The 19,774-nt window shown below is 39.5% G+C and overlaps 1 non-coding gene across 1 annotated transcript; it reads left to right on the forward strand.

Annotated features, from left to right (window-relative positions):
* The first annotated feature begins 10,177 nt into the window (after nucleotides 1-10,177).
* Nucleotides 10,178-10,284, forward strand: LOC145615864 (small nucleolar RNA R71). Its single transcript, XR_014107440.1, has one exon. It is a non-coding gene; the product is annotated as a small nucleolar RNA R71 (small nucleolar RNA).
* The last annotated feature ends 9,490 nt before the right edge of the window (nucleotides 10,285-19,774 follow it).

Below are 19,774 nucleotides of genomic sequence, written 5' to 3' on the forward strand. Positions count from 1 at the left end.
CAGGCTAAAGTCGTATCACCTAATCAAAAGTATTACCTAAATCCTCTAACTAAAGTAGATAGGGAAGTAGGGTCGAATCCACAGGGAAACTGGTCTTTCTACTCCTAATTAATTAATATAGTCTAAATTATCAAGGTAACCAAATTGTTGTTATAATACGAAACTATACTACGAAGATCAAGTTTAAGGAGAAAATCAGATATAAGAAGGCCTAGGGTCATAGGTTCACCAATAATTAATATTCCGGGATAAAACATAACAATCAATAATTAACATTGCACAGATAACATGATTAACAGGCTCTCGCAATTTATTAACCAACATAGATCTAACAGGCTCTCGCAATTTACTAGATCTAAGTTCCTATTGAAAATAGCCTTTAATATCAAATTAACATCTGCTCGATTCATCAATTCAATATTGCTTAGCATTCACAATTAAATCACATCTGCTCGATTCATAATCTAATTGCAAAGAATTAAAACAATCCAATAAGAAATTATCATGCAAAGTCAATAATCAATAATAATAAATTACCCCTTCATATTAATTATGGATCCCCCTAAACCCTAGAATTAAACTACTCGGACATAATTAAAACTAAGCAAAACATAATAATAAAGCAAGACATAACAGAGATCGGAAAGAATAAAATACTGAGATTAATTAAAGGAGAAATCGTACCAAGACGGCGGAATTACAAGAGTGTGAGGAACAAGGGAAGAAAATAAAATCTAGAGAGAGAAAGTTAAGTAGAGAGAAGGAGGAGAAAAACAAAAACTAGAATAATAATAATGATCCGAGAGAGTCATCTTGCCTAATAATAATTACATTAATACTAAGCAAGCTTATTCGCTAAAACAAAACTAAATCGGAGAGCTAATTCCCTAGAGAATCCACACGCGCCCGGCCGGGCAGAGGGCCGCCCGACCGGGCCCGCCATCCCTCTCATAGTGGCCTTCTCGCGCCCGGCCGGGCGCGTGCACCGGGCGCGTCTGCTTTGGCCCGCCCGGCCGGGCGCGTGCACCGGGCGGGGCTCGTGAACTTGGGCGGCTTCTCTTGGGCCACCAATAACTCGATTGGGCCTCTTTTCCTCGGCCCAATCCGAGTTTCTTCCTTGGATCTTCATACTCGAGCCCTTAATCACCGATTTGATGCCTCCAATCGGTCTTGGGCTATCGAACTGGGTCGCGGTCTTCCAATACTTGTAGATGCTCCTCTAAAAACCCGGGAAAATGCTCCAAGTATGCAATTTCCTACAAAACACAAGCAAAACTACCAAAGCACTGGACAAACACAAATTAGTAATAAAAGTGGCTCGGTTGAGCCAAAAACACTACTAATTACGACCAAGGGACGGGGATAAATATATATATAAAATGAACACATCAAACTCCCCCAAGCCAAACCTTTGCTTGTCCCTAAGCAAAGAGCTCCTCAATGAACAAATAAAACATGCCTCACCCCAATATAAAAATCAAGCACAAACGATTCAAGGCAAATCAAGTGAACATGCTTCAAAATCAACCAATCCTATCCATCTAATCACCCTTCATCCCCAACAATTGTCAAATAGAGCAAACCACAAGAGCATATAGAATTCAAGACTAGTGCTCACACACTCAACTCTCATTTATGTGGCGAGTAAAAGATGTACTCGATCGCTCTCCATCCCAACCCCTTTAATGTGAACAATGCCCTCCCAAACTCACAACACTCGTGTGTTTAAAAAGACATACACTCAACCTAACAGTCGACTCGGAATATGTCAAATCATAACTTGCATTGATAAACAACACTTTCATATCTACACAACTCTATGCACAAGGTCAAAAGGTCTTTTAAAGCTTGTAATGTAAGGCTAGGGAAAAGGGTAGGATAAATTTGGGAACATGTGAGAGAAAAGCTATGCATAAAGGGAGCCATATCCTAAATAAACCCATGACCAAAAATAATGATCATACACATCTCCAACATAACCAACTCCAACACCAATCACCAAATATAATCCAATCAATACAAATCAATCCCAAAACTTACAATTTCACTCATAAAAATATAATAATAAGGAACAAGAGTGAATAAACAAACTTTGAACTCAAAACTCAAATATTTACAATGAAACTCAATTTTTTTTTTCCTTCTTTTGATAAACCTTCACTTAGATAATTTGAACATGAAACTTTTTTTTCTTTTTCTAGAAGTTCACTTTCTTTTTTTTTTCACTTTTTTTTTTTTTTTTTTTTTTTCATCACACTTTTATTTTTCTCAAGAACGTAGTGGGAAATTGTGCAAACAATGTGCACACTACAAACTCCCTCACCTCACTCACTAATAGCTCCCCCAAGCCAAGCTTGGGACTAGTAACCAATGGGGCAAATAAGGCTTGTAATGTGGCAAATAAACAACAAAAGGTCAAGGCAACAACATGGGTAGCAAGAAGGGAACAAATGTATCTAAATAAATCTGAAGGCCACCTAAAAGAACAATATGCCTTTGTCCTCCACATGTGCATAATATTGAGTCATGAAACACTACTCATAGTTGCAAACCAATACTCAAATTCATTGACATACCAGGAACTAATCACACATTCCTAACCAAATCAACTAGTCAAGCACTATATTCACAAGTAGTTGGACAAAATTGACGCAAGTTTAGGAATCCAAATAATTAAACTTCAAGTCATGATCAACTAATCCACAATGCTCACTATCAAATACCAAGAATCAAAACAATTTTCCTCAAGTATGGGGCACAGGGAAGCATGATTTACAGTTCATTGGTTCGTATTTTTATTTTTTTTTTTTTTTGATTTTTCAATTTTTTTTGTATTTTTCATATAAGGAAAGCAATAAACTAAACTAGAAAGCAATAAAACTAAACTAACAAAACACACCAAAAATAAACAAAAATAAAGAAAAGGAAAGAGAAAAGTATATACCAAATCCAAAAATCCTCCCCCAAGCCAAGATCGGACAATGTCCTCATTGGCTCGAAAGTAGCCCAGCTGGCTACTCATCCGCATCCTGGTCCATATGAGAGGACCCACCTGCTCCACCACTAGAACCGGCACCATCTGCACCGAAAGAGCCACTACCAAAATAGTTAGCGTGAAAAGTCCCCCCCGACGGTCCCCCAAAAGGAATGTCATGTCCATACCCATGGAACGAGGAATAGTCAGTGTAAATGCCATGGGCAGTGGGATCCCTATCGTATCCCTGGGGTGGGGGCTGAAACCAATCTGGGTAAACCGCATCGTCGGGAATGTTGCCCCGACGAGCGTAATCATCATAAATAGGGTAGAGCCCCCTACCCTGGTTCCTCTCGAGGTAGCCTAACCTATGGTCAACAGAGCCTATCATCTGCCTAAACTCGGTCTGGGTCTGCTCTATACGACCTATGGCCTGGCCAATACTCTGTAAATCCCAAACTGGGTCAGAGTCACCGTGAGGGATGGAGTAGGACTGTCGGGGAGGTGATGGTGGCTGGGGAATGGGCTGTACAAGAGGTGGCTGGGCCTGCTGTGGATCCTCACCCCTAGCATGGGCAACTAACAGGGCATAAGTATAAGACTCCTGCCCTGGGGGAAAGGCGGTCAGGTCGGGGTTGGGCAAAGGAAAAATAGGCAAGGGTTGTTCAGTCCCTGTCCTAATGCACCAATGGGGGACCTGGTTCTCGTCCGCTCTCAACCACCCCAGCTCCTCAAGGTACCTAGAGGTCATGTAAGTATCCGGCCCCATGTTGGTGATCCTATGAGGTCCACTCTCTACAAAACCGGCCTTCTTGATGGCTATCCTAGTGATAAGGCCACCAAGACGGATAGGGGTAGTGTGGTGGTTGCTGGCCGTGGCGTACCTAGGTGGTGAATAATGTACCGGGCGATGTTCAGTTTTTCATACCCAAAAATATAATGACCAATCACAGCAAGTTCGTTGGTCTGACAGTTATGGGGTTCATTTCTACCTAGGAAACATACGCCGGCAAATCTTTGCCACAATTTGGGGACGGGGTGATGAATAGGCCTAGCACTAGCATGTTGGGCATTCACATGTGGAATACCAGTTAAAGCTAAATAAACATCCTCCATTTTAAATTCAGCATTCCATTGGCGGTTTAATTCCGGTTCCAGTTCAAACAATTTACAAAATTCCGCAAAAGTAAGAGTGATGTTTTTATTGTTAAGCCTAAATATTAATTTAGGACCACTTTTATGGTTTTGAATAACAAGAGAAGACAGAAATTCACAGGTTAATTCACGGTAAGTCGCATAATGCATATCAACAAATTTACGCATACCAATATCATTTAAAAATCTTCTAACAAAACCAAAAATGCCTAAGGCTTCTAAGGTGGGACGGTGTAACCACCGTGAGGGAATTACCTCGCGTCCGTAGAGCACCTCGAGCTTCTCCCGTTGTTCCGCCGTCGCGATCTTGATCGTCGGCCATTGGGGAAGTTGTAACGCCGGATCGTACTGCTGTGACGAACTGGAGCTACCCCCGAGTAAGCTTCTTGCCCGTTTTGCCGCCATTAGGAGTGGTCGGAAATTTTATTTTGTGGAAAGATGTAAAATTTTTATGTAGGAATGTAGAGGATGAAGAGAGGAGTAAAGATATGTAAAAAGTTTTGGATTTGGGTAAGAGGAGGAGGAGAAATCTTAGAGAGAAGTCAAAGGAAATTTAGAGTTTTAGAGAGATAAAGTGGAGGAAGAAAGAAAGAAGAATGAAGAAAGAAGAAGGAAAGAAGGAGAAAAGGGAAATAATTCTCGGATTTTTGGTCGCGCCCGGCCGGGCGTCTCACTGCCCGGTCGGGCGATCTGTGGCCTTGGGGGAATTTTCGTCTCGCGCCCGGCCGGGCGGTCATGTGCCCGGTCGGGTGATCTTCTCTCCTTTGTGAACGTTATCTCGCGCCCGGCCGGGCGGTGATGTGCCCGGTCGGGCGATCGATTCCTCTTTTTTTGTTCAACTCTCGCGCCCGGTCGGGCGTGATCTTGCCCGGTCGGGCGATTTTTCTTCAAATCTTAGGTCTCTTCTCGCGCCCGGTCGGGCGTAATCCCGCCCGGCCGGGCCAATTTTTAGTCCGTTTACGTCAACTCTCGCGCCCGGTCGGGCGAAACTTCGCCCGGCCGGGCCCGAGAGCAAGATTTGACGAATTTTTTTCTTCTTCAAAATTTGACTAACTCTTTTCCTGTAAACTGTACCAAAAGCTCATAAAACTCATTAAATTCCCTCCTCTCTCCTCTCATAAGAAAAACAAAGAGAAAACAAAAATAAAAGCAAGTAAAATACGGGTTGCCTCCCGCAAAGCGCTGGTTTATCTAGGTCCCGCACGACCTTTTTACCTCCATTGAGCTCATTTAGGAAGTGGAGTTAGGAGAGTCTCCTCCACATCCTTAATGGTAGCACCATCATGATACACTTTGAGTCTTTGACCATTGACCTTGAACTCTTCACCTTTGTTGTTCACCAATTCTACCGAACCGAATTTGTTCACTTTTGTGACAGTGAAGGGACCGGACCAACTAGATTTCAACTTTCCTGGAAAAATCTTCAATCTAGAGTTAAAGAGAAGGACCTTATCACCTGGTGTAAACTCTTTTGGTAGGATCCTCTTGTCATGCCACTTCTTGGTCTTCTCCTTGTAGATGCGTGCATTGTCATAGGCCGACAATCTAAACTCATCCAACTCATTGAGTTGGAGAAGTCTCTTCTTACCCGCGGCCTTAGAATCCATGTTAAGCTCCTTGATTGCCCAAAAAGCTTTGTACTCCAATTCTACGGGAAGATGACATGCCTTACCATAAACTAGCCTATAAGGTGAAGTACCAATTGGTGTCTTGAATGCCGTTCGGTATGCCCAAAGTGTGTCATCTAGCTTCATACTCCAGTCCTTCCTAGACTTGGCTACTACCTTCTCTAAAATCGCCTTGATTTCTCTATTAGAGACCTCAACTTGACCGCTAGTTTGGGGATGGTAACCAAGCCCGGTTCTATGATACACACCATACTTCTTAAGTAAGTTGTCCAACTGTCTCTCGTGGAAGTGGGAACCTCCATCACTAATAATAGCTCGTGGGACACCAAACCTGGGAAATATGATTCTCTTGAATAGCTTGATGACTACCTTGGAGTCATTTGTTGGTGATGCTATGGCTTCAACCCATTTGGACACATAATCGACGGCCACAAGTATGTAACAATTCCCATTGGAAGATGGGAACGGCCCCATATAATCGATACCCCAAACGTCAAATATTTCAACTTCAAGTATCCCAGTTTGGGGCATCTCATGCCTCCGCGAAATGTTGCCAGTCCTCTGGCAAGAGTCACAAGCCTGCACAAAAATGTTAGCATCTTTAAACATGGTAGGCCAAAAGAAGCCTGACTCGTTAATCTTGGCCACCGTTCTAGAGGGGCCGTGATGTCCACCATAGGGTGAAGTGTGGCAACTAGTAAGGACGCCGTGAACTTCCCATTCGGGAACACACCTGCGAAATAATCCATCTGCACACTCACGAAACAAAAAAGGATCATCCCAAAAATAATGTTTAACATCTGAAAGGAATTTCTTTTTCTGTTGGTAGGACAAGTCAGGAGGTAGAGTACCACCCACCAAATAATTAGCGAAATCTGCATACCAAGGGTGATTCTCTACTACTGCATACAGGTTGTCATCGGGGAATGAATCATCTATAGGAAGAGAATCCTTACCCTCATCATACCTGATACGTGACAAGTGATCTGCCACTACGTTCTCTGCTCCCTTTTTGTCTCTTATCTCAATATTGAAATCTTGGAGCAAAAGAACCCACCGGAGTAGCCTTGGCTTGGATTCAGCCTTAGCTATTAGATATCTCAACGCTGCATGGTCAGTAAAAACAATGACTTTAGAACCAACAAGATATGATCTAAATTTTTCTAAAGCATAAATAACAGCAAGAAACTCCTTTTCCGTGGTGGCATAATTGACTTGGGCCTCATTTAAAGTTTTGCTTGCATAATAAATAGCGTGCAAAACTTTATCCTTCCTTTGTCCAAGCACGGCTCCTAGAGCATAGTCACTTGCATCACACATAATTTCGAATGGAAGGTTCCAATCGGGAGCACATATGATGGGTGCTGATATCAAAGCCTGCTTAATCCTGTCAAAAGCCTCAAGACACTCGTCAGTAAAGACAAAAGGGGCATCCTTAAGCAAAAGCTGGGTTAGTGGTTTAGCAATTTTAGAAAAATCCTTGATAAAACGGCGATAAAACCCCGCATGACCCAAGAAACTCCTAACTCCCTTAACATTAACTGGGGGAGGTAATTGCTCAATCACTGAAATTTTAGCTTTGTCCACCTGTATGCCCTTATCAGATACAATATGACCCAAGACTACTCCCTCTGTCACCATAAAGTGACATTTTTCCCAATTTAGAACCAAATTGCATTCTTCACATCTTTTCAGGATTTTAGCTAGGTTAATTAAACATGCGTCAAATGAGGAACCATAAACACTAAAATCATCCATAAAGACTTCCATGATAGACTCTATGAAATCAGAAAAAATGCTCATCATGCAACGTTGAAAAGTAGCAGGCGCATTACACAAACCAAAAGGCATTCTACGATATGCAAAAGTGCCATAAGGGCATGTAAATGTAGTCTTTTCCTGATCGTCAGGGTGGATCGGGATTTGGAAAAATCCCGAATACCCATCCAAATAGCAAAAGAACTTATGGTTTGCTAACCTCTCAAGCATTTGATCAATAAAGGGGAGAGGGAAGTGGTCCTTTTTAGTGGCGACATTTAATCTACGATAATCAATGCACATACGCCACCCTGTAACAGTTCTAGTGGGAATTAATTCATTTTTATCATTTTTAACGACAGTCATCCCACCCTTCTTAGGAACCACCTGTACAGGACTTACCCATTTAGAGTCAGAAATAGGATAGATGATACCTGCATCAAGTAACTTCATAACCTCTTTCTTGACTACTTCTTGCATATTAGGATTCAACCTCCTCTAGGGTTGAATGCAGGGCTTGTAATTGTCCTCTAAGTGTATCCTGTGCATACAAAAATCAGGGCTTATACCCTTGAGATCATCAATACTGTACCCTATTGCCCTTTTGTGGGTTCGGAGAACCTCTAAAAGTTGAGAAATTTGTGGGCCATCCAGTGCAGTACTAATGATCACAGGGTACAATTCCTGCTCATCAAGGAAAACATATTTTAAATGGGAAGGGAGAGGTTTTAGTTCAGGTTTCTTCACCTCTGCAGGTTTTGATTCCTGAACCAAATTTACTACCTTCATACAATCATTAAGATCAGATTCCTCGGTGGCAAGAGCTCTTTCTATATCATCCACCTCCTTGCTCCATACGCTCATGTCACCTGCAGACAAATTTCCACAAAGAATTTCCTCCAAGGGGTCCCTTGCAAGAACCTGTGGTAAGCTTTCCTCGCAAATATCATCCATTATATCAAGCACATCAATCAAATAACAATTTTCTTCAAGCATTGGACCTTTTAAAACTTTCCCTAAATTAAACGTGATATTATCGTCGCCTACAAAAAGGGTTAGTTTACCATTTTTGACGTCAATAATGGCTCCTGCAGTATGAAGAAAAGGTCTACCTAATATAATGGGAATTTGCGTGTCCTCAGCCATGTCTAGAACAACAAAATCAACGGGGATAAAAAATTTACCAACTCTAACAGGTACATCCTCTAAAATACCTAAGGGGTATTTAACAGAACGGTCTGCCATTTGCAATGTTATATTAGTAACTTTTAAATCACCCATATTTAATTTAGCACAAACAGACGATGGCATTACACTAACAGAAGCACCTAGATCACATAATGCTTTATCAATGAAAACATTACCAATATGACAGGGGATAGAAAAACTACCAGGATCCTTTAATTTAGGAGGGGATTTATTCTGTAAAAGTGCACTACATTCCTCAGTGAATGCTACGGTTTCAACTTCATTAAAGGCCCTTTTCCTAGTCAGAATGTCTTTCATAAATTTAGCATATGCAGGAACCTGAGTAATAAGTTCTGTGAAAGGAACTGTTACCTGCAAATTTTTAACAACCTCCAAAAACTTACCAAACTGTTTATCCAACTTAGTCTTCAAGTGACGGTTGGGAAAAGGTAGCTTGATAACTGGTGGTGCTTCCCTACTCTTCTCCTGGGGTGCATCCTTCCCTAGGGTTGTACCCTGCAATGAATCATCAAAAATATTAGTATCAGGAGTTTTACCCTGCAGCCCTGCAGGGGAAATTGGTACAAAGGAATCAGGATTAGCAATGTCAGATAATTCAGGTTCATCCTCTTTGGGCATTTGGGGCCCATCGTAGTGTGAACCACTCCTTAGGGTGATTGCGTTTGCATGATCCGTTGGTTGCATTCCCTGCGCTGGTAAAGCTCCCTGCTGACGAGATTGAAGGGTAGAAGACAATTGGGCAATTTGGGTGTCCATGACTTTATTATGGGCTATAATAGAGTCAATCTGTTGGTCTCTACTCTCCATATGCTTTTGCATATTAGTCAGCATTGCCCTAATTTCTGATAAAGCAGGGTCAGAAGATGTAGTAGGGGGTTGTGATGGGGGTTTCTGATTGGCGTGAGGATGGTAATATTTCTGCTGTGGAGGGGGTGCTTGTTGTGGTTGTTGTGGAGGTGGAGGATTTTGAACATTGGTGCTACGGTAAGATAGGTAGGGATGGTTCCGGTAGCCAGGATTGTAGGAATTGGAGTAAGGGTTATTTTGCTTGTAAGTTTGGAAAGCATTAACTTGCTCCATAGAACTCCTGCAATCTTGTTCATAATGACCTACACTGCCACAATTTTCACAAAAAGCATCATTAGCATTATTAGCAACAGCAGAAACATTAGCAACAGAATTGGAATTGTTAGTGGTAAGATTATCTAATTTCTGACAGATAGAAGTAAGCTGGGCTTGCAAAAGAGTGACTGAATCAACATGATGCTTGCCCTTGTGAGCAAAACCTCTAGCATTCCCGTATTGGGAATTATGGATTGCCATATCTTCAATAACCTGACCTGCATCACCAACATTTAAATTCATAAATCTACCGCTAGCTGCAGAGTCTAAAATTGTTCTAGATGCATTTCCTAATCCGTTGTAAAAGGCTTGAATTAGTTGCCACTTAGCCAAATTGTGGTGAGGACACTCCCTCTGCAGATCTTTGAACCTTTCCCAAGCTTCATATAATGCTTCATCTGGTTCCTGGGCAAAGTTCTGAATGGCGCTTCTTAATAAAGCTGTTTTCTCTGCAGGGTAATATTTATTATAGAAATTCAATGCAAGAGTCTCCCAGTTAGTAATACCAAGTGCAGCTCTATTCAAACCATTAAACCATAATTTAGATTTTCCACATAAAGAAAAGGGAAAAAGAATCTCCCTGATTTGATCCTGCGTTACCCCATTCTGCCTAATAGTATTGCAGTATTGACAGAAATCTGCAATGTGAAGGTTAGGATTTTCACCCTTTGCTCCACTAAATTGCTTTCTTTCTATCATCGTGATGAATTGGGGCTTGATCTCGAACTGGACTCCCTCGAGATCGGGCGTAGGAGAAAGATGCGGAAAATCTGTCAGCGATGGTTGCGAATAATCGCTTAGCTTACGAGGTGGTTGAGGTGGTGGTGTACCCATCTCTAGTTCTGAATCAGAAGAATGCTCCGAATCACTAGAGGAAGGTAATGGATTTCCAGGAATATTACTACTCCCGGAATCTGCTAAGATCTGCCTGTAAAGATTCTTTTGTCTATGAAACGAGCGTTCGATCTCAGGATCGAATGGAATGTAACCTGATCTGGAACACCTGGGCATAAACAAAGAACTTAAAAAAAAAACAGATATTAGTACTACCTCAAAGAACTAATGTCCCTTGAGGCAAAAGAGAAAATAATCTAAACTATAAAAAAACAATTAGAAATAAAAATAAAACCGTTTCCCCGGCAACGGCGCCAAATTTTGACAGGCTAAAGTCGTATCACCTAATCAAAAGTATTACCTAAATCCTCTAACTAAAGTAGATAGGGAAGTAGGGTCGAATCCACAGGGAAACTGGTCTTTCTACTCCTAATTAATTAATATAGTCTAAATTATCAAGGTAACCAAATTGTTGTTATAATACGAAACTATACTACGAAGATCAAGTTTAAGGAGAAAATCAGATATAAGAAGGCCTAGGGTCATAGGTTCACCAATAATTAATATTCCGGGATAAAACATAACAATCAATAATTAACATTGCACAGATAACATGATTAACAGGCTCTCGCAATTTATTAACCAACATAGATCTAACAGGCTCTCGCAATTTACTAGATCTAAGTTCCTATTGAAAATAGCCTTTAATATCAAATTAACATCTGCTCGATTCATCAATTCAATATTGCTTAGCATTCACAATTAAATCACATCTGCTCGATTCATAATCTAATTGCAAAGAATTAAAACAATCCAATAAGAAATTATCATGCAAAGTCAATAATCAATAATAATAAATTACCCCTTCATATTAATTATGGATCCCCCTAAACCCTAGAATTAAACTACTCGGACATAATTAAAACTAAGCAAAACATAATAATAAAGCAAGACATAACAGAGATCGGAAAGAATAAAATACTGAGATTAATTAAAGGAGAAATCGTACCAAGACGGCGGAATTACAAGAGTGTGAGGAACAAGGGAAGAAAATAAAATCTAGAGAGAGAAAGTTAAGTAGAGAGAAGGAGGAGAAAAACAAAAACTAGAATAATAATAATGATCCGAGAGAGTCATCTTGCCTAATAATAATTACATTAATACTAAGCAAGCTTATTCGCTAAAACAAAACTAAATCGGAGAGCTAATTCCCTAGAGAATCCACACGCGCCCGGCCGGGCAGAGGGCCGCCCGACCGGGCCCGCCATCCCTCTCATAGTGGCCTTCTCGCGCCCGGCCGGGCGCGTGCACCGGGCGCGTCTGCTTTGGCCCGCCCGGCCGGGCGCGTGCACCGGGCGGGGCTCGTGAACTTGGGCGGCTTCTCTTGGGCCACCAATAACTCGATTGGGCCTCTTTTCCTCGGCCCAATCCGAGTTTCTTCCTTGGATCTTCATACTCGAGCCCTTAATCACCGATTTGATGCCTCCAATCGGTCTTGGGCTATCGAACTGGGTCGCGGTCTTCCAATACTTGTAGATGCTCCTCTAAAAACCCGGGAAAATGCTCCAAGTATGCAATTTCCTACAAAACACAAGCAAAACTACCAAAGCACTGGACAAACACAAATTAGTAATAAAAGTGGCTCGGTTGAGCCAAAAACACTACTAATTACGACCAAGGGACGGGGATAAATATATATATAAAATGAACACATCAACGTTCATGATAGACACTAAGCATGGAAGATTCAAATGGACTTGACAGTGGGCTCGACACCGCATCTTCATGAGAGCTCGGCTTGAGAGTGCAAGAGCTAGAACTTGGAGCATCCATTTCCTTGCATCTTGAGCTTTCCCAATGCTATAAGTTTTGCTCCAAATGCATCTTCAAACTTATTAGGCCACCAATATCAAGATCTGAACCTCGTACAATACCACAACCATGAAAATACAATAAATAAAGGAGAAAACACTAGAACCATTAAAACACAAAATAAGAGAGAAAAGGTAAAATAAAGAGAAAATGCATAAAACTAAGCATTTATTAGGAAAGAAAGCTATGAAAAGAAGGTAAAATCAACCTATGAGCTCATCAAATGAGTGTCATTTATGACACTCATCATATGCCTCCTACTTCTCAAAAAGATCATCAAGATTTTTCTCCAAAGCCGCGCCTAGCTCAATGTTGGCTATAGAAATTAAACCCCTGACTTTAAACCTCTTTTAATTGTTTTCTGCCTTGTCAATTTTATTATCAAGGTCAGAGAAATTTCTGTCACTCTATCTTATAAGATCCTCCAAAGTGAGGCTGAGCCTAACCACCATAGACTAGCCAGCAGCCCCATCCCAAGCTTTTTTCACCATGTGTACACAAGTAGGGTCGAGAAGCCAAGCAGTCTCGAAACGCAGCGATTTCTTCCCCTCCTTTTTTTTTACTCTTTGCACGTTGAAACTTCAACAAAATTGGGGTATGATCCGACTTATATAGCACAAGATTCTCCACTTCAGCATTCGAAATTAAAGCGCGCCAAGCTTTTTTACTATAATGTCGATCCAGCCTCTCTCATTTAACCCTCACTGCCTAGATTATGCAAATTGCAATCACAAAGAGCTTCCCTAAAATCAGCAACACCTCTTTTCTCAGCATTCGCACCTCCCTCCTTCTCGTCATGACTCAATATCTCATTCAAATCCCCTCCAACTAGCGAAGGGACATTATGAGAATCATACAATTTTTGAAGGAGTTTCCAAGTCTTGGATTTATTTGCCATTTCCGGCCAGCAATAAATCCCAATAAAATGCCACTGAACCTTATCTCAATCAACAATGTCACCACAAATATTATTATTTGAGAAAGAAACTCACGAAAAATCAAGTTTGTCTTTATTACAGCATATACACAAACCACTTTAAATTACAAACCAATACTTCTAACTCTGAAAGCAGTATCAAAATCTAAACGAGTTTTATGATTTTCAGACTCACCTTTATCGACTTCAGCCTCTGAGATAAAGAGTAAGTCCGAGGCAAGTTTTCGGCACCATATTCGTAATGTGTTAACTGCACGAGGATTGTCCGCTCCTCTGCAGTTCCAACACATGAGATTCATTGCTCTTTGCGAGGTTGGAGAGTCCCAACGCTCGCTACTCGAAGCTTAGAGTGCTCCACATTATCATGACCAATAGAAGCCACCTCACCTCCTGTCAAGTTCCCACCATCTCTTTTCACATCATTCTTCCCACTATGATATAATTCTACTTTTTTTGCCCCTCCCAATATATAACACCTCATTCTCCTTGCTTCCTTCATCCCCCAACATTCCCCTTTTTACTCCCACCCTCACATGACTAACATCCCCCAACCTCATGTTTATTTTATTTCCAGCTTTCTTCCACACTCTCCTCAAATTTTTTCCCTCGCTCACTTGAGTTTTATCCCCCAAAGCATCATCTCCCCCATTACTTCCCTCCCTCACTGTAACACCCTAGAAATTCCTTTCCTTTAAATACTCACTTTACTCTCTTAAAATAGGTTTTAGGAATATCTAAGACATTATCGCCACCGTGAAAACGGCTAAGGCAACTATCAAAGATAATTTAAACCATTTAAACAAATCAACTCAAAAGTCAACCAAATGAAAGTAAAGTTTAAAACCAACAAACAAAGTCAAATAAAGTCAACTACAACTTGAAACCGTTGAAGGCCCTTATTCAAAACCGTTCCAAACCAAACCTTTGCGTTAGTCCACAAAATAAATATCATTGATAAACAAAGCATAAAACACATCGTAATCTAATGAAAACTAGCATGATTCTCTCTTCACTCATGCCCCGTCATGAACATGCTTTAATACCTAAAAAGTGTATTTTTACTTGTCCCCACTAATCTCCATTGAAAATGGGTCATCAAAGCCCAAGATAAAGACATGGCCAAACACACACAACACACACAATTAGCAAAGCTGAGTACATAAGCGTAATTAAACACACTATCATACTTCACCTATCAACACACACACTTACCTCAAGCACCTGTTTACAAGCACTCACAACAATCAACAAGACACTTTAACTAGACACTAAATAATTCTTTAAGCACTGATTACGCATCGATCGAGTTTCCAACTCTACCTTTCCCAATAAATTGAGGTTAACTGACACGGGAGCTAACCGTGCCAGCGACAAAACCACACATAGGTGGCGGAATTCCAGCACATAATAATAAAAATAAAAAGGAATGTACAGCGTCCTGTATCCGTTAGAAGTTATGATCAAATATAAAGTCACATAACTCCCCCCATATGTTCATACTCAAGGTATATACGTTCCAAGAGTTTTGGTGCGTAATCTCTTTCACTTTACGTTATTTACATATTATTTGATTTAGTGATTACTCTCTAAGCATAATAAATCAATCAACAATAATTATTCAATCAATCAAACATGCCAATTTAATTCTTGAATATTTAGTGACCACATAATATTTAATGTTGAACCCTTTTTAATTCTACCTCAGTGTCAAAGACACCTTAAACGCACAAAGCGTCAAAAATCCTATCCCGCGGTGTTAAAAACACCTTAAGTGCACAAAGGCACCAACATACCATTTATTCCTCGTATACATTAGACACTTATATAGCTCCTTCCTCATGCTTAAAGCATCAATAAAAATTATATGAACCATAATAAAATTCCTTTTCAATATTCCAAACCAAATTAAACAATTAGTTTAATTAATCATGCATTCTTAACATGCCATAAATAAAAGTGTAGTCCATATAATCATGCCAAAATATAATTTTCCAATCCATAAACCATCACATATAATTCATGCTTCACAATTCAATTACCAACACCAATAATTCACAATTCCATACATAAACCTTAGCATGATACTACTTGTAATTGATTGAAACCAAACCTAGCATGATTCTACATCATCAAAATATGCTTAGTACGCGAACGTACCTTGAATACGATCTTAAAATCGCCACGACTAGTAAAAATTGCTTACTTCGAAGTCTCCTACACATTAAAATTATAATAGAGTATTAAAATCCACTCTTAACAAATTTCCAGCAATATATACCATTTTAAAACCCCTCATATTTTAATTAGAGTAAGCTGAAATTATGTTTGAAACACCATAATTAAGTCCCACTTAATGGGTAATTAAAAATTCCTTCAAAAACATAATATTAAGTGTTCTATATAAAATTCCAGCACTTTATTTTAATGAAAACTTGCTGTAATTTAACCTTAAAACACTTTAATTGAAGATCTAAACATTAATACATCATATACTTTCAAGAATTCATAAATCAAGAACCTAGGGTTTCAAAGATTGGGGCTTTTTAATTAAAAACCAAATCTGAAAATTAATTAACATAATTTCTATAATCAAACATCAAAATTAAATCCCAAAACTCATAAACTACAATTAGATTAAAGCATAGATTAATTAAAATAAGAAAGCTAAGTTTTTTTTTTTTTTGAATATCATGCTCGAAAAAAAAAACAAAGGGGGAGGGGAAAACGGCAGCCACTGGCTGCTGGCAGCGGCGACGGCCACCTGCTGACGCTGCTGGCAGTGGAGGCCACCAGTTGCCAGTGGCTGGCAGCGGTGGGGGAAGGGCAACCGAAAAAAAAGAAGGGGAAGGGGAAAAAGAAAAAGAAAGAAAAATAAGGAGGAGAGAGAGAGAGAAGTTTACCTTGGGTTTTCTCCACTCTGGGCAAAGTTGATTTGCCTCATAAGTGGGATATTTATACCCCTCCTCTACTAACCCTCTTCCCTAAACTTTCCTCTTTTAGTTTTTCCTAATCCCTTCCCTAATAAAACTTGTTAAATAAACTTTCTTAAAATACAACGCCAATTTTTATAATTAAAATAATTAAATAAACATATTAATTAAAATACCATAATTAAAATAATTACAATTATTTAAAGGATTTTTTTACTTTTACCACCAAAAAAAAATCAAAAAAATGTTTTTTACCACCAAAACTTCTAAAACTTTTATTTTACCACCAAATAAAAAATTAAAAGTTGTTTTTTACCATCTGTCGTCAAAAACCTAACGGAATTTTTTAAATTCTTCGATTTTCGTGTCAAACACATGCTCTTTAGGGGTTTTGGGGGCACTTTAGCCCTATGGACCCAATTTGAGGTCAGAATTGACAAAAAATGATCGGAAATGCCTCGTTTTGCGTGTCTAAAAAAACCTCGATTTGCGTGAACACGGAAAACGAGGCATTTCCGATCTTTTTTGTCAATTTTGACCTCAAATTGGGCCCATAGGACCAAAGTGCCCCTCTAAACCTATGAAAAACATATTTTGTGCACGAAATTCGAAGGAAATTTTTTTAAGCCGCTAAATTTAACGGTTTTCTTGACGTTTGGTGGTAAAAAACAATTTTTAGAAATTTTTTTGGTGGTAAAATAAAAGTTTTAGAAGTTTTGGTGGTAAAAAACAATTTTTTGATTTTTTTTGGTGGTAAAAGTCAAATTTTCCTTATTTAAATACTTTATAAAATTCATACTTTAAATAAAATACGTATAAAATACGGGGTATTACACTCACGTCTTCCTGAGTAGAAACTTTCACCATCATGGGAGTGGGAAAATTATTTGGCACTTCTAAAGGCATAGGTCGAAGGACAATTGTTGCTTTCCTCTACCACCGCACGTAGCGTTGCCTCTCTTTCTTTCAGTATAGGGGACTATACTTGACAGAAGGGAATTGAAGCTTGCGCGCTACACTCGGGGCCCCCAATCTAATTGCTTGAGGATTGCGATATGAAACTCTATGCATGTGCTTCTTGCTAGATAAGCTCTCCGGCCACCTATTTCCTCTCCTTCTCCCTATCCGCTAAAAAAGTGCATAAGCGTTGGTGCGGGGAAGCCACCAAAAAGGGACCATATTGGAATACTAAGGCCCCGTCTTCGGCCATCCTCTTGTCCTTGTTCTAGGTGATCCTTGTCAATATGCCCCAATCTTCCACAGAAATAGCAGAAATCTCCTAATTTTTCGTATTTAACCTATCCACTTTGTTCATTCTGGAGTTCACTGCCACCTTAATTCTACGCCACAAAGGTTTCGAGATGTCAAGCATGATCTTAACTCGCATAAATTCCTCCCAACCAACCGGGTTTGAATCGTCAAACTCCAGGAACTCTCCGATAGCATCACTAACATCTCGTGCAAAGGCAACATTACGACGACCAAAGGGATTATCAAGCCAGCGAACCCAAAAGGGCGACTTGTCAAAGACTATGTCAGATGGTTGGTTATCTCCATCAATAGAGTTAAGCATTAGCATTTGCTTATCGAAAGACCATGGCCTCCCATCCAGAACCCTATTTTTATCTTCCTCGTGAAAGAATTGAAAGATAAACAACTTCGTCTCCACAACACGAACTGCCACATTGTCTTGCAACCTCCACAAACCCTTCAAAACTCTTTTCATGGCCTCCACATTGAAGGGCTTGTTAGTTAGCATCTTCCCTACAAGGGCAAGGTCCAATCTCACCTTTTAGTTATCATCACTTGAATTGCAATCACCATCTCCAATCACTAGGTTTTCCTCCTCCGTAAGTTTGAGTTTTTCCCAATCTCTAATAAGATCCTCTACCGCAGCCATTGATCCACTAGAGCTAGACATTCAAGGAGAAATCGTCTCGAAAAGCTGTTAAATTTGCAGTGGAAATTGAAAAAAAAATCGTGGATTGACTCTCAAATCTCAAACCCTAGCAAGCACTCACTCAAACCCTAGCAGAGCACTTACTCGACCCTGCGCGAGGGACTCTTTATTCATAGACCTATTTAGGTTACAATTTACATTTTTTTTATTTTAAAAGGCTGTAATTGGCAAAGTAGATAATTTAACTAGTTGCATTAGACAACAACTACTTCATCCGTATTTATTACTTGCTCCACTTTCTTTATGACCATATTTTATTACTTGCTCTATTTGTTTTGGAAACCTTTCACAATCAATCAATCAATAATCAATACTAAAAGACACACCAACAATGACACGTGACATCTCCTGGTATGTCTTTAGTTATTTTTCTTTTTTTTTAAAAAAAAATTATTGATTAAGGAAATCAAATTATTTACAAAAATAACAACATTATTTTATATACATATTCCATATTAATAAGTAATAATTATAATATTTACAATCAAAAGATTTCGCAAATCTTTCTAAAATATAAACCAAAAATCATACTCGCAGTAACTTGTGACCTACTTTATAGCAAGAAAATATATAGCTTTGATTTTTTGCCTACTTTTGTTTTAGTTGTGTATTAGAAGCTACAATTAAAAAATCGACATATCACATACTTTATTATTTCTCAACTAACTTATACTTTGTAATAAAATACTTATTAATCAATAATCTATAATTATATATAACTGTAGATCACCGTGCATTGGACGAGAGCTAACCTAGTATTTTACTAATTAATTCTCTTCTAGTGGACCCACCAAGTATCCACTCCAGTCTAGCCAACTTGTTAGCCTCAGTCAGTGGGGGCTTAATTGCATTTGTATGTACTTTTATATCTCCCCTCTTAATCATTCTTCCAACTGTTGATTTTGAGATATTGAGATTTGTTGCAACATCTCTAATGCATGACCTTCCACCAATCCCTAGTTTTGTAATGTCCCCTACTGGAACCGTGATTCTTTTCCTTCCAACCAGGTGATAGTTTGTGCATGGTTTGTATTTTCCCAGTTCTTGTTTCTGTTTCTTTGCTTGATTCCAAACTGAGCTGACACATTTTCTTTTGAGGTTGAAAGGTTCCATGGCTGCTTTGATTGCCCCTCTTTTAATATCATCTCCTTCTTGATATTTTAACAGGAAAATGAGGACATTAAATTTGTCTTCACTGTTGAGCCTGACTTGTTGATGCTTGTGATGAGTTTGCACTTGATTTTTTGCCTGAGCATTTGTTCTTGGTTCTTCTTGATTGGTCGCTGAATCATCGATATGCTGATTTCCTGAGTTATTCTGTATATTTGCCCCTGTTTCTTCAACTGGCAGCTGATTTAAATCAAAAGAATGTCCCCTAATATCGACATCGTTTTC

This window comes from Chenopodium album, chromosome 25 (genome assembly GCF_948465745.1).
Source record: "Chenopodium album chromosome 25, dcCheAlbu1.1, whole genome shotgun sequence".
Lineage (NCBI taxonomy): Eukaryota > Viridiplantae > Streptophyta > Magnoliopsida > Caryophyllales > Amaranthaceae > Chenopodium > Chenopodium album.